The sequence below is a fragment of the Neomonachus schauinslandi genome, chromosome 1 (assembly GCF_002201575.2).
Source record: "Neomonachus schauinslandi chromosome 1, ASM220157v2, whole genome shotgun sequence".
In the NCBI taxonomy this organism is placed as follows: Eukaryota; Metazoa; Chordata; class Mammalia; order Carnivora; family Phocidae; genus Neomonachus; species Neomonachus schauinslandi.
The window spans coordinates 2243904-2259155 of NC_058403.1; the positions used below are offsets into that span (position 1 = coordinate 2243904).

At 45.9% G+C, this 15252-nt stretch overlaps 1 protein-coding gene across 2 annotated transcripts in view; it reads right to left on the reverse strand.

Moving 5' to 3' along the window:
• The window catches only part of TRAPPC10 (trafficking protein particle complex subunit 10), a 90139-nt gene that overhangs the window by 69068 nt on the left and 5819 nt on the right, over positions 1-15252 (reverse strand). The window lies entirely within an intron of this gene.

Below are 15252 nucleotides of genomic sequence, written 5' to 3' on the forward strand. Positions count from 1 at the left end.
GTTTTATACCTTTAAATAACTGATCTCAAGAAAACCCAGCACTTGACATCCACAGTCTAACTTCACCCTTACAACACCTCCACGTGGTCCAAATGATTTTCCCCAAGGAGACTGAGGATCAGGGAATGAGGCTAGGAAACGCTGAGTACCCTGCCTAAGGTCACAAAGCTAAGGAGAGAGGGAGCTGGCTCAGGTCCACCAGCTGCCTCCCGAGTGTGTGACTTACAGCCATGGCTTTCTTCTGCCTCATGCAAACAGCCACAAACGTCACGCAGACAAGGAAACCCCAAGAAGTGAACGTGAGTTTCTTCACCAAAATAAACTCAATATGCATCCAGATGCTAGCAGGAGCTAAAATATACACAAGACACTCTGTGTGCACACACGACACACAAGACACCTGGTGTGCCTTCTCCGAGTTAGCCCTCGCGGTAACTGCTAAGGCAGGCAAGCACCACCCCATTTCACAGATCAGGAAGGCGAGGTTTGAGAGGCCAATGCGTTGGGAACACAAAACTAGCTCATGGCGGATCCTAGTTATGAATCCAGGTGTGTCTGACTTCATGGTGCAGGCTCAGTTTTTAACTCAGCTCTTTTATCTTAGCTTTAACAGAACTGGAAAGTCCATTAGCTCTCATAAAATGATAGGATAACCACATTATACCTAAGCTAAAAAAGGACCTTTTAATATAGATGACTCAAACTCTTACACTGGAGGATCCTCAAACTTTAAGCAAAACCATTATCCAAATTGCTTTTGTATTGATCTTAAAGAAATCATTGGGAATTGATGTGGGCCATTAACACATTTGCTTATTTTGCTAACATGAACATTAAAAAAAAAAAAAAAGACCTCCCCAAAACCATATAACGTTATCAAGTCACTGCGGAGAGTGGTAATGTTTCTGAGCAGTGGAAGGAACGTCAGAGGTGGGGACGGGGTGACGTAACGGGCAAGACCCTTGGCCGGGCCTTCTCCGCACCACACCACACCATCTCCTAGCTCAGTGTGCCTGGGGACACCACCACCCCGCCTGGGCCTCAGAGGGCCGCCTGTGAAGTGGGAAATAAGAACACCTTGGGCTGTGGCGAAGGTCAAATGAGTCAACACAAATAAATAACCTTGAACCCCAGGCCTGACACAAAGTAGTTTGGGTTACTCTTACTACATATTTTGTTAAAATAAAAACAATTCTTATGTTTTAACTTATCATTTTTCATTGTATTCATTTATTTGGTAGTCCTCTTAGAAATCATTAAAGTAAGAAAATAATCAGTTAGCCTCAGATTTCTTATCTTGGATTGCCAATCCTATTGCCTCCTTAAAAGGGTCCAAGGTTAATGTACAAAAATGACAACTCTTCTGCTGAGTAGCAATCAGGGAGAGCATGCGGAAGCTCTCTTCTGCTTCACTTGTGTTCACTCGTCCTCGTAACAAAGTCTCACATGAGTACACATGGGTACAGACAGCCTCACAATAAAACTCATCTAAATGGAGACCATAAAGTAATTTTTCTTATACTCTCTCATGGAATAAATCTTTAATTTGTGTCCTAAATTTAATTTTAAAAGATTACAAGTCAACCAGCACAGTAACTGTGGACTTAAATATGACTGTTTGACCTCAGTGTCTTACAAACAGAACTGTGTCCCCCACAAAATTCATGTTGAAATCCTAACCCCCAGTACCTCTGAATGCGACTGTACTTGGAAATCGGGTCTTTAAAGAGGTGATTCAGTTAAATGAGGTCCTTAGGGTCTTCAGGCCCTGATCCAACCTGACTGATGCCCTTTAAAGAAGAGAAAATGTGGACACACAGAGAGACACTAGGGGTATGAAAAGCTCACGTGAGGACAGAGAGAGAAGACAGCCGTCTACACAGCAAGGAGGGAAAGCCTCAGCAGCCAACCCTATGGACACCTTGATCTTGGACTTCCAGCCTTCAGAACTCAAGCTGCTTGTTCGCTTGCTTCAGCCTCACAGGCTGTGCCCTTCAGCTGCTCAGTCACAGCATCCCAGCGGACTAACACTGTGCCCCCCGATCTAGATTTGAAGGTCAAATTTTTCTACCCCACTGAAGCTCTACACTGACTGAGAACGAAGAAAAGCTACCCTGATTTTCCAGAATGCACACCCATTATTATCCTAATAGCCATCAATCTTTATATCGAGTATCATGCAACCCTGAGATGCCCCTGAATGCGGGCTCCAGGGAGCCGGAGCACGAAGGAGAAAGGAGAGTGTAGGCACAAACCTCCGAAGGAATTACATCTCAGCTTCTGTGATAGGTGACTGAATTAACAAGGAGAATACTTAGAAGAATCCCCAACAGCCCAATCACGACGTTGACAAGTCCTTAGAGCTTTGAGGTCTGAACTAGAAGACAGAGCAACTTCCTGGCTGATGTCTGTTAGAAAGCAGCTACTAAAAGCAAAAATGAGGTTTTTAAGACTGATGCGCCCAGTCTCAGAGAATGCTGTTTAGAAAATTGCTGTTTATTTTTCCACCTCAAGAGGCCTATTAAAAGACTGAAGTCAAGGTATTTATCCTAACAACTAAGATCCCTTTTTTTGTTTGTGAGATAGGAGAGACTCCTCAAAATAACTAATAAGAGTAATTCAAAGCATAACCCCATTAACATAAACCTCTCTCTCCTTGCGTGTGTCTAATATGCCCCTGTTCTCATCATTATAGGGGACATATGGAGATAGGAGGGCTGGGGGCGGCTCCAGGGGTGTGCAGACCCCCACAGGCACCCTCCGCCCTGGCCAGTATCTGAGTACGGCAGCACCCTGGCAGGAGGGGCGGGGGGCACGGGGACAGGCACAGAAGCCACTCAAATGTGAAGGGAAACATGGGGACGGTCGCCCTGCTGGGAAGAGAGGGACGCAAGCACTCGGTGCTGCCTGGACCTGCCAGGCACCTGCTCCAGGCTGCGAAAAGCCCAGCTCAGACACCCCCCACAACGAAGGCAGGCAGAGTCCCAGGTTTCTGATTATATGAACCTGCTTTCTTATTTCTGCCAGCAGTAACTGGATTTTCTGTCAGATGCAGTCAGATGACTGGCCAGACCTTTGCTACTTCCTGAATTCTGAGATTTTTAGCAGCATATATTTATATGTATTAATCATGTAATTTAAAACTTTTTATGCTAAAAGCAGATAAGACTGCTAATTAAACACGGAAGGAAAAAGAATTCAAAAAATATTTTTCAGTGATTTAAGCATAAATGGGTCCTATTTCAACAAATTCAACATTTTTCTTAAACCTTTAAAACAGAAGGAATTGGGAACTCCATTACAGAGAAAATAATTAGTAACTTGTATCAACATAAAAAGACACATGTGTCCAGTTGACAAAATATAAATAACTACAGATATAGATGTATCACTTGGATTTGAGATCACCAACAATAAGACTGTAAGAAAACAGCTATTTTTTGAAATAACTCTAATCTTCAAAGAAGTCAATCATAGCAAAAATAGAAACCTGCAAGCTAGACAATCTTTTCTGACCCAAGAAGCTGTCACTGATATGAGTCTAACCAACGCTTTAACAGCAGGCCCAGCGGAAACCCCCCCCCCCCCCCGCCCACTCCCACCCCGGTCCCAGGCTGCTTGCACAGTCCTACACCATTTGCATTAGTCCCCGGCAACCTGAAGAACAGTGCAAACTTTCACTTTCGATCACTTTAGTTTAGGGTCTGCTAGAACTACAAAGTCACAAAGTTATTTAATGTCAAAACATCTTTGAAATTCACATTTTTAATTCTTAACACTAGATGGCAACGCATTTTTAATTCTTAACACTAGATGGCAACGAAACAGAATCAACACTAAGTTGACTGAGTACAAGACTTGAGGATGTCCTGCTTTGCAGGAAGATACCTGCAACAAGACAACCAATCAGCGCTTTACCTTGTTGGAAGTCCATGTCCAAACCAAACAGTCCAGCGGGGTTCTATTTGAGGGACGAGATGACAGGGGTGTTCACTTTCTGCATTTCAGGAATACAGGATATCCCTAAACTAAAAGGTACATACTCTCTCTAACGTAAAAGAAAAATGTATTACCTACATTCAAAAAGCTATAAATTGGTTGTTACTAATGTTCCTATAATGTTTATGCAACAATTTTTTGAAGATTTTAGGACTCAATTATGACATTTAGATTGAATTTGGCACTAAACAGTCTACAGAAAAAGTAGCTTGAATTACCAAATGTGGTTTGAGTGCTCGACAGCTATAAATTATGTCTCGGGAGAAACACAAGGCTAAATTGAAAAGTTACTGGGGCGCCTGGGTGGCTCAGTCGTTAAGCGTCTGCCTTCGGCTCAGGTCATGATCCCAGGGTCCTGGGATCGAGCCCCGCGTCGGGCTCCTTGCTCGGCAGGGGGCCTGCTTCTCCCTCTCCCACTCCCCCTGCTTGTGTTCCCTCTCTCGCTGTGTCTCTCTGTCAAATGAATAAATAAAATCTTTAAAATAAAAATAAATAAATAAATTGAAAAGTTACTCTCATTTGGGAAGGACACAGGATTTTCATGCTTGTAGAATCATTACTCCCCATGACTTTTTTTTTCCCCAGACATGTGTTAAGGGCATTTGGAAAACTCTGTCCTGGTCCTGCTTTCCAGAATGTTTGAATATGCTACTTTACAAGACAAGGGAGGAATAAGGTCCACGAAAGATAAGGTTGCTAATCAGGTGATTTTAAATAACGAGATTATCCCTGATTATCCAAGTGGGCCAGTGTACCCAGAGGGGGGATATTCAGTGGGGAGGAGGGAGGCAGAAGAGCCAGAAGAGCCAGAACCTAAGAGTTGGAATCATGAGAAGGACTGAACTAGTCACTGTTGGCTTTGAAGATGGAGGAAGGACCATGAGCCAAGAACGTAGGCAGCCTCTAGAAGCCGGAAAATGACAAGGGAATGGATTCTCTCCTAGAAGTTATCAGCCCTGCCAACCTCTTGATTTTAGCCCAATGAGACCCATTTCAGACTTCTGACCTCCAGAACTCTAAGATAATACATTAGTGTTATTTTAAGGCACTGAGTCTATGTAATTTGTTACAGCACCCACAAGAAAAATTAAAGTGTTTAATTTAAAAAAAAAAAATTCTACATAATACCTTTCTTCTGATGCTACAGGAGGGCTTGCTAAGCTACAGAGGGTTTGGCACCAGGTGAGAGCTAGCTAAAAGAAGTCAGAGGGGCCATCTGTTTGCTGCCAACACAGACTGCACGGTGGGCCTGGAACACCCTCAACACTTGGCACACACTCACTCTGAACTCACGAGCCGGCCTGAGGAGAGAGGGCCACTCCATGGACTGGAAATCAAGGCCGGAGGTCAAGCATGGAAACCTGCTCGACGACAAAGCTGGGACTGATTCACCTCCAGCCAGCCTGGCTCTGGACTCAATATTCTTCTCTACCTCCCTGGGTTGCTTCTCTGTTTCTTAATTTTGCTGTTTGCTAATTAATCTGCACAGAGGCTCTGTCGATGCTGCTTGGCTGAAGGTACAGGTTCCAGAAGACCTTCCATCAATAGTGAACATTTCTGTCATCTGCTTACCAGTTACTAGCCCGTAAACATGCAAAGCTGTGAAATCTTAACACGAAAATATGAAAGGATCAGGACACTGTAACCATGAGAAAGTGGCAGAGAAAAACAAAAGGTTTAGCTGATTTACAACTGATGGGTAGCTTTCCTCATAATACATACATTTCCAAGATCAGTATTTTTATTTGGAGATTTATGTTGGGTAAAAGATCTTAAATCACATTTATAAATATTTGTTGATACCCTCATACAATATAATTTTTCTTCCAATTCTTTAGTATAACCTTAGTAAAGGGAAACAATAACTTTTCCAGTAAAACACATCTCCCACTGTATCCTAAGCTGTTGAAGACATCCAGATTCTTGGGCGCCTGGGTGGCTCAGCTGGTTAAGCGACTGCCTTCGGCTCAGGTCATGATCCTGGAGTCCCGGGATCGAGTCCCGCATCGGGCTCCTTGCTTGGCAGGGAGTCTATTTCTCCCTCTGACCCTCTCCCATCTCATGCTCTATCTCATTCTCTCTCTCAAATAAATAAATAGAATCTTAAAAAAAAAAAAAAAAAGACATCCAGATTCTTTTAGGTTGGGCGACATCTTAATTTAAAGGCATTAGGTTTACCCTGCAGGACTCCACAGCCCCTTCCCATCCCCCTACCCTACCCCACCCCCTGACACTAAGCGCTGAGTGTCTCCCCTCTGAGGACCTCCTCGCGGGGACTCTAGAAGCTACATGGCCATGGAGTGGCTGGACTAGGACGGGATGACCAATTTCAAGGCCTTCCAAGCAAGGGATCCTATGATTCTACCTTTGAACAAATAAGTCAAAGGAAATATACCTTACCCAGCCTTTGTTTTATAGAAAAGTTTTCAGAAAGAGCCATTTTCTAAGTATGCTGTTAACAAAAGAAAGCTACAGTTCACCAGGGGGGCAGTGCATTCCTGTTTGAAAACAAGGGTTAAAGAGAGCACTGTCATTAACCCTAAGGATGCATGTACCTGCCCACAGACCACCACGAATGCATTGTTCCTCAAGAGCTTTTGGTAAAACAGACTTTCAAATGAATGATAAAAACATCCAAGGTCACAAACTGGGAAGTCAGGTCAGGCTGCTCAAACACGTGTAAAGCGCACGTGCTATACTTCTTGTATGACATCAGCACAGTGATGAAAAGTAATTAATGCTTCAAACTGGTAGCTCTTTCATGGGGAAAACCAAATGCATCATCATGGAAAATGGAAAACCTCGCCAGTGGTCCTCCCAGAGTAACTGCACAGAAAAGGCTTTCACGGGGCGCCTGGGTGGCTCAGTCGGTTAAGCGGCTGCCTTCAGCTCAGGTCATGATCCCAGGGTCCTGGGATCGAGCCCCGCATCGGGGTCCCTGCTCCACGGAGAGCCTGCTTCTTCCTCTCCCTCTGTCTGCCGCTCTGCCTACTTGTGCTCTCTATCTCTGTTAAATAAATAAATAAATAATCTTTAAAAAGAAAGAAAAGGCTTTCACATTTGGGGGTTGGAGGTGGGGAATGAGGTTCATGACAAAAAACAAAAAGATCCAGATGTTATCCAGATTCTAGAAGTAGAAGCCAAGGCTTAGTCTGTGCCCTAAAATTACTGGGCAACGGACTCCCATTTCTGTGTATACACACTGCCCTCCCTTCATCGCGAGGCACATATCTGAGAAGAAACAAGGGAGCCCTCCCTCAGCTCTGTACTGCAGAGGCCAAGTTGAAAGAAAAGTAATTCCTACAGTCAACACGATGAGGATGATGGGGATCGCCTTTATCTGATTGTCAGCTGTCCTGCCAAAACGCCCATTTTCGATCACGTTCCAATAAGTCCTGCCATTTCACTGCTGGCAGTCAAGTGATGCCTACTCCTTCCCGCTTCCAGCTTCGCCCCCGACCCTCGCTGTGGCACCACGTGCACATGGTCGCCCTCCCACGCTGCTTCTCTCTCTCTCTCTCTCTCTCTCTCTCTCTCTCCCGCAGTAGCCAGTCTCTGTAACAATTACTCCCCCCGGGGTGTGATCAAAGGGGAAAAAGTATAGTATATGTTAGCAATAATCGAATTATATACTGTGGGAGTTTGCAGAAAAGGAACCAAAGCCTATACGGAGAGACCAATCGCAAGATATGAAGCCCCAAACTCTTTTTCTTTTTCAACATGAAAGAAAATTCAGCACACACCAAGAGCACCAAAAGATTTAAGTAAACACTTCTAACCAGGAGGCCAACAATCCTGTTCTCCGTTCTCTGGAGCTCAGAGACCAAATACAACCTAAAACTGAGGAGCTGAAACAGAAAACAAAGGATGGATGGGTGCATCTAAATATAAGAGCACTGAAGAATTTTAGCCCTTTAATGGTTTACAGATTTTTAAATAAAGGAAATACAGGATGATTGTAGCAGATTGAATCACAGCATTTAGAAGTTCAAGGGATCTTGCCTGCTCCAGGCCCACCCCTGCCCTGGGGCTCTGGAGAGATAGGCTCCTAAAACCTCTCTTTCCCCAGAGCTCCCAAAGACCACTTTCTCAGTGAGGTCTAGCTGCAGCTTCCCAAAGGCTCACCATTACGGCGGGGAATTTAGCAATACCTGGCAAAATTACGAGTTTACCACAGCCCCAGCAATCCCTGACGGAATCCATCCCAACAGACACACCACAAGGCTATTTGATTCAGGACTATTTGAAAGAACAAAAGACAAAACCACTCAATTCCACGGACAGGACTGGAATAGAATAAAGCACAGAACATCCACAAACCACATAACAGAGGAGTTCTACAGGACTATGAAAAGCAACAGGAAAGACCTCCAGGAAATGTTGAGAGAAAAAGCGAAGGGGGGGAAATGTGTCTTGGTCTGTAATCTCCTAAGAAAGGGAAGTACAAATGCATACGAATTTCTTTTTTTTATGGCAGGAGAATATTTAGATGAGGGAAGGGTCAGGGTGGGGAGGACATAAATCTACGCTACATACCTTGCGTGGAAGACCTGGTTTTGAAAGCATGTACATGTTTTATATAATTACAAAACAAAGTTACATTTTTAAAAAGCTTTCCCTAAAAATATCAGAAAAAAAGAAAACAAATGGAGTTAAATGCAGGCACGGCTAGCAGCACAACCACAGAGAAAGAGCTCGGACAAGGCCGGCCGTCAGACCGTGCGCTCCTGGTGGGAGATGTCCAAATGCCACAGAGAACCACTGAAAGCATTTTAAATCTGTGCTCACGAGTCACTGTTGACGGCGGAGTGACAGAGACGGTATAAAGTGGGACCTACAGCATCCGCTAGGTGTTTGGGAGAAATGCTTTGCTCCCAGGCCCAACCTGGCCTACAGAATCAGAAACTGGGGTGGAAGCCGGCGTCAGGTTCTAACAAGCCCACTAGGGGATTCTGATGCAGCTCCAGTCTGAGAAGACTCTACCTCTGTCGTCCCCAAGTATCCACAGAATGGGAGGAAAGAAAACACCGATGATCCAGCAGTTCATTAAAACCCCCAAGTCCTGAAATTGAATCACAAAGACCAGTGTGAACTTGCGGTGTACTTCACCTTTGAATTCCCGCTCTGTGCCATAAAAAGAAGACCCAGCAGCAGCCAGCAGCCCAAGCATGTAGCCTGGAGTCTTGAAAAACTTTTTCCCACTAAAAAGAAGCGGGGCTTCTTAGAGAAATGGCTGACTCCAGGGCCAAGGCTGGAAACAAGTCTGGAACATGTTAACACAACAGAGAGCAAAGAAAAGAACAAAAGATTCCTACAACTTGGAGGCCAGCTAAGTTGGCAAAGATGGAACCACCTGCCCGTCAGTAAGGACAACACCGGCCACAGACTGAAACAAAGCAGGTAGGTTTAGATCCTTAAATTCATAATAATACTTAAAAAAAAAACATGGTAACTGATCACCACTGGAGGATACTCACTTTGAGTGAACCAACTCACTATATAGAGGAAGTGAGTGAGGCATTTAGTCTGCCTTTCCTACACAAACCACACTAGATAAGCAAGGTACACACATATACACTTTTTTTTTAAAGATTTTATTTATTTATTTAAGAGAGAGAGAGCGCGCGCACGTGCCCACAAGCAGGGGGAGTGGCAGAGGGAGAGGAAGCAGCAGACTTCCCACGGAGCAGGGAGCACGATGTGGGGCTCGATTCCAGGGCCCTGGGCAGGCATTAAACCAACTGAGCCACCCAGGTGCCCCCACATACACACTTTTTACAGACACATTTCCACTAACAAATGAAGACAAAACGGTGACATTAGAATCTCACCATTCTGCACCCCACGGGGCACAAGCGACAGGAGAAGGGCTGCTCCCATCGGAGAGACACCAGCAGAGCCTGCATACCACTGGTGGAGAGACGCCACCAGCTGGGAGACAGTCTTGCCAAAAACATCCAACCCGAACCTGACCCAGCCTTTGGCTCCAAGGACCACCTTCCAGGAGACACAGAACCCTGAGGACAGAGGACACCATGGGACACAGCTGGCCAAGTGGGGGGAGTGAGCATGACACGGTCACAGGACAGAACCCGGGCTCCTCGGGAAACTGCCAGGAACAAAAGGGAGACGGAGGGAAACCCGCGATTTGAAGAGAGACTGAGAGCACGATCTCAAAACCTTATTTGGATACCAATTAATTCAAAGAGCTTATAAAAGAAAAGACATTGAAGACACACTGAAAATGCTGAATATTTGATTTTAGGGAAAATTTTTTAGATGAGATAAAGGCTTTATAGTTGTTGTTGTTGTTGTTTTAAAAGATTCCACCCATTTATTTGACAGAGAGAGACACAGAGAGAGAGGGAACACAAGCAGGGGGAGTGGGAGAGGGAGAAGCAGGCTTCCCACGGAGCAGGGAGCCCGATGCGGGGCTCGATCCCAGGAGCCTGGGATCATGACCCAAGCTGAAGGCAGACGCTTAACGACTGAGCCACCCAGGCGCCCCTATAGTTGTTTTTTAAAAGTCCTGATCTTTTAGAGATACGCTATCTTGAGGGACACACACTGTCTCAGCTCAGGCTGCCAGCATAAAATAAATACCATGACGGAGTTTTCTCCAACACCAACACCAACTTGTTTTCTCCCAGTTCTGGAGCCCGGAAGTCCAAGATCAAGGTGTTGGCCATTCAGTTCCAGGTGCCTAATGTCTTCCTGGTTTGGGGCTTTCCTCAATGTGCGTGAGAAGGGAGGGAGCGCACTCTTCCTCCTCTCATAAGGCCACTGGCTCCCTCCCCGGGGCCCAGCCTTCGTCCTCTTCCAGCCCACTCACCGCCCAAAGACCTCGGCTCCAAATACCGGCACGCTGGCCATCAGGGCTCCAGCCCACGAACCGCGGGGAGGGGAGACAAACCTTCAGTCCATTACACACGCATGTGCGGGTACATGATGTCATACTTGGGCTCTGCTTCAGAAGCACACAGGACTGGAGGGAACGGGGTAGAGAGAAGCAAGACTGGCCAATTCTCCCAACTGCTGAAGTTGGGGGATAGGTTTGTCGGGTTTCATTACACTACTTTTGCACACATTTGCAAGTTTCCGTCATAAAAAGTGTGAAACACTACAATTCTCCCACTTATCCTTTTCTTTCTTCCACAGCACTGATCGCTGATTACGTAATTCGCTATTTTTGCCTATTGTGTTCCTCCTCTCAGTGGATTGGAAGCTCTACCAGGGCTGGGGTCTTTGCAGGAGGAGGTAACCCAAACCCTACAACAGTGCCCGGCCGGCCCAGGCGCGCAGTGCGCGCCTGCTGACCGGGGAGCCTCCCCTGAGCCCATCGTATTCTACACCAGACAACCCAGGGCCCCGGAGCACGGGACACCCTGCAGCGGAGAATGGCAGTGCTGGCTGTCAGATTATGTTCTCGGGATATAAATGCGGTTTTAGAACGGGTAAGATTATACTGGAGATTTCTAGTGTGGCTGACTGATTCAGTTCTTAGACTGCTGAACCCAAGGAAGCGAGATTTTCATTTTACTTAACTCTGTGGCAAAGGCTTTCTCCGAGGGGTGACTTTAGGGACAAGTCCCCCTTCCCGTGGGCAGATGGTGTCTGCCTCCCCAGCTGCTTGGTAAAGTTGTGGCAGAGGAGGAGTGGGGCACCTCGATGCTGATCCTCCCTGTGCTACCACATACTGAGGGGTCAGGCACAGCGAAGCCGGCTCTCAGGCCTTCACCTTCAAAATGACCTCTGACGGGCCATCCTGTTGTTCACCTCCGTGCTTAGAAACTTACTGACCCAGCTGGTCTAAAAGTGCCCATAAATGGTGAGCTATGAGGCAGTAAAAATTACTACCCAAACAGGTTATTGTTAGTGCCAAGGCTCCATCTAAAATTTTAGCTCTAAAATACATGCAATTGCTTCCAAATGCTAAACAGGATCTGTTAAAAACAAGAAAACTTTCCAAACATACAACAGTTCCCAGTGAAACCAAGGTCTAAATCTGTTGTCAGCTTCTTCATAATTTCTCTACTCACTTTTTTTTAGTTTTGCAAACAAGGGCCTAAAATAATACGAAGGAACAAAACATTACGGAACATAAGTGCAAGAAGCCAAATAAAGGCCTTTGTTTCCCTAGGGGAAAATAAGGAAAGAGAGATTACAAAAAGTGTTCACTATTTCTAAGAGATCATCCCACCTTGTGTCAACATCTAGAGCCCCAAATCCCAGATGCCAAGGAATCGTTCCCCTGGTCAAGAGCTCAGCGAGGACAGACCTCTAAAGATAGAAGCAGTGATATAAAACCAGAGACACGCAATGGGCGCTAGCTGCCACGCGCCAGGAGGCCAGCGCCGACACTGCTGTGTAGGGAAGGAACGCGGCCCCCAAACGACTCGTCCACGCCCGACTCCCAGAACCTGTGGATGGGACCTTATTCGGAAAAAGGATCTCTGTAGATGTAAAGAAGTTCAGGATCTCCAATGAGATCACCCCAGATCATCTGGGTGGGCCCTAAAACCAATGACAAGTGTCGTGATAAGGGACAGGAGAGCAAATGCAGAGAGAGCAGCCATGTGAAGACAAGGCAGAGACTGAAGCCAAAGGAGCGCCAAAGACTGCTGGGCGCTGGAAGAGGCAGGAGGATCCTCCCCCAGAGCCGCATGAGAAGCAAGCACACAGCCTATCAACACCTTGACTTTCAGCTTCTGGTCTCCAGAACTGTGAGAGAATAGATTTCCCTTGTTTTAAGCCGGCAAGTTTCCGATAATTTGTGACAATAGCCCTGGGAAACTAATGCATATGGTATAAAGTACAAAAGTAGAATGTACATCTTTTCCTAATGCTATTCCAATTCATGTCTTAGACATGTTTTTGGCTATACCTCTTAAATGTCAAACACAGCTGAACACATGATTCAGAAGAGGCCCAATCACCAATAAACATATAAAAAGAACTTCACTAATCATCAGGTAAATGCACCCCCAAACAACTACAATGACTTGTGCTGGACAAAGACTCTAGATATAATCACAAGCACAATCCACAAGAAAAAAAATTGGTAACTAGATTTCATCAAAATTTAAAATGTACTTCAAGGGGCGCCTGGGTGGCTCAGTCATTAAGCGTCTGCCTTCGGCTCAGGTCATGATCCCAGGGTCCTGGGATTGAGCCCCACATTGGGCTCCCTGCTTGGTGGGAAGCCTGCTTCTCCCTCTCCCACTCCCCCTGCTTGTGTTCCTGCTCTCGCTATCTCTCTCTGTGAAATAAATAAAAAATCTTAAAAAAAAAAAAAAATGTACTTCAAAAGATAGCACTAAGAAAATTAAAAGACAGCCAAAGATTAGGAAAAAGTATTTGCAAATCATGGCTCTGATAAAGGACATGTATCAGCAAATATCATAAAGTCTTATAACTCAATGATAATCTAATTTAAAAATGGGCAAAATATCTGAATAAACATGTCACTAAAGAAGATATACAAATGGCTGATAAGAATAGGCTAAAATGCTCAACTTCACTAGCCATGAGGGAAATGCAAATTAAAACCAAAATCAGATACCACTTCACGTCCACTGGTATAGCTATGACAAAAAAGACAGACAAGTGTGTGTCCACAAGAATATGGAGCCTCTGGAACCCTAATCCACTGCTGGTGGGGACGTTAAGCAGTACAGACACTTGGGAAGACAATCTAGCAATTTCTTAAAAAGTCAGACATAAGCTTATCATCCAACACAGCAATTCTGCTCCTAAGAATCTTCGCATGAAGAATGGGAAAGGTGCCCACACGCAGGCGTGCAAATGTCCCCAGCAGCATTACTCACAACAGCCATAAAGTGGAAACAACCCAAACGCCCATCAACTGGTGAAGAGATAAACAAGACGGGGTCCATCCGCGCGGCGCACTCTCCAGAGATGAAAGAAGGAACACAAGACAGAGGACGGCACGACCTCCGCAGAGGAGGATGCTGACCTCCAAACACCGCTGAGTGAAAAAAGCCAGCCACGAGACTGCATGCCACACGATCTCATTTCTAGACACGTCTAGAGAACACCAACGTACAGCGACCGAAAGCAGATGAGAGGCAGCCCACGCCTGGGGGTGGGAGCAGGGATTACCTGCTAACGAGCACGAGGGAACCTGACAGACGATGGTGCCGGCGGCACAGCTCTGGGGACGGACGGTGGAGGGACCTCATAGCACGCGGATGAAAGCTCCATGAAGCGATGAAAGAACAACTCTGCGCGTCACTCGGGGCAGCGCACTCCTGTGCAGGGAGCGTGCCTCCGAGCGCACTCTTCACAGGGCTATCTGGAAGCAGACTTCAATATTCCAACTGCTCTTACCTTCTGCCCCAGCAAGTCCACTTCCAGATTCCATTCTTCATTTTAAAAATCTACTCCTCCTTTATTTATGCATTTTTAAAGTTTAAGGTTGGTTTTGAAGGTTACAGATAGATCTTTCAAGGCTTCATCGGAAGGCCAGGTTGGCAGGCCTTCAATCCTACCTGCTCCATCTCGGAAGCCAAATCCGAGACCCAAGAATGCTTTGGTTTGGTCATAAACTTCTATTGACCTGTAGTAAAGAAAGCATTCCTGAACTCAATTCAGAAGGACCAGTTCAAAGAATGTGATCCCTAGCATACCAGTTAGCTTTCTTTCTTTTACTAATGAACATGTATTCCCTGAATTCAAAAACTCCAGAGAAATGTTGCAATATCACAAAGACTAAGCACATAGCAGTTTACCTCAAAACAGGTCTGAGTGATCAGGGTTCAAACTCTCCAAGCATTTCCCACAAAGCTGTCTTAGCTCAAGGAGACACGTGGGGTTTTTTTGTTTTTTTGTTTAAGATTTTATTTATTTAACAGAGAGAGCACAAGCAGAGGGAGAGAGAGGGAGAAGCAGGCTCCCCGCCGAGCAAGGAGCCCGACGCGGGACTCGAGCCCGGGACTCCAGGATCATGACCCGATCCGAAGGCAGCCGCTTAACCGACTGAGCCACCGAGGTGTCCCAAGGAGACTCGTGTTTAAAGAAAATAACTCCATGCTGTCAAAAGCCTCTAAGTTACGGAAGCATCCGAGACAGCACAGTGTTTCCCTTAGAGACGCTCGCTCATTCATCTATCTCATTTACCCCACAAATACGTACTGAGCGCCTACTGTGTGCCCAGCACTGCGGCAGGTGCTAGAAGCCCAGCAGTGAGCAGCAGAATCCGGACCCTCGCCCTGTGGCTTGCAGGCAGCCCGG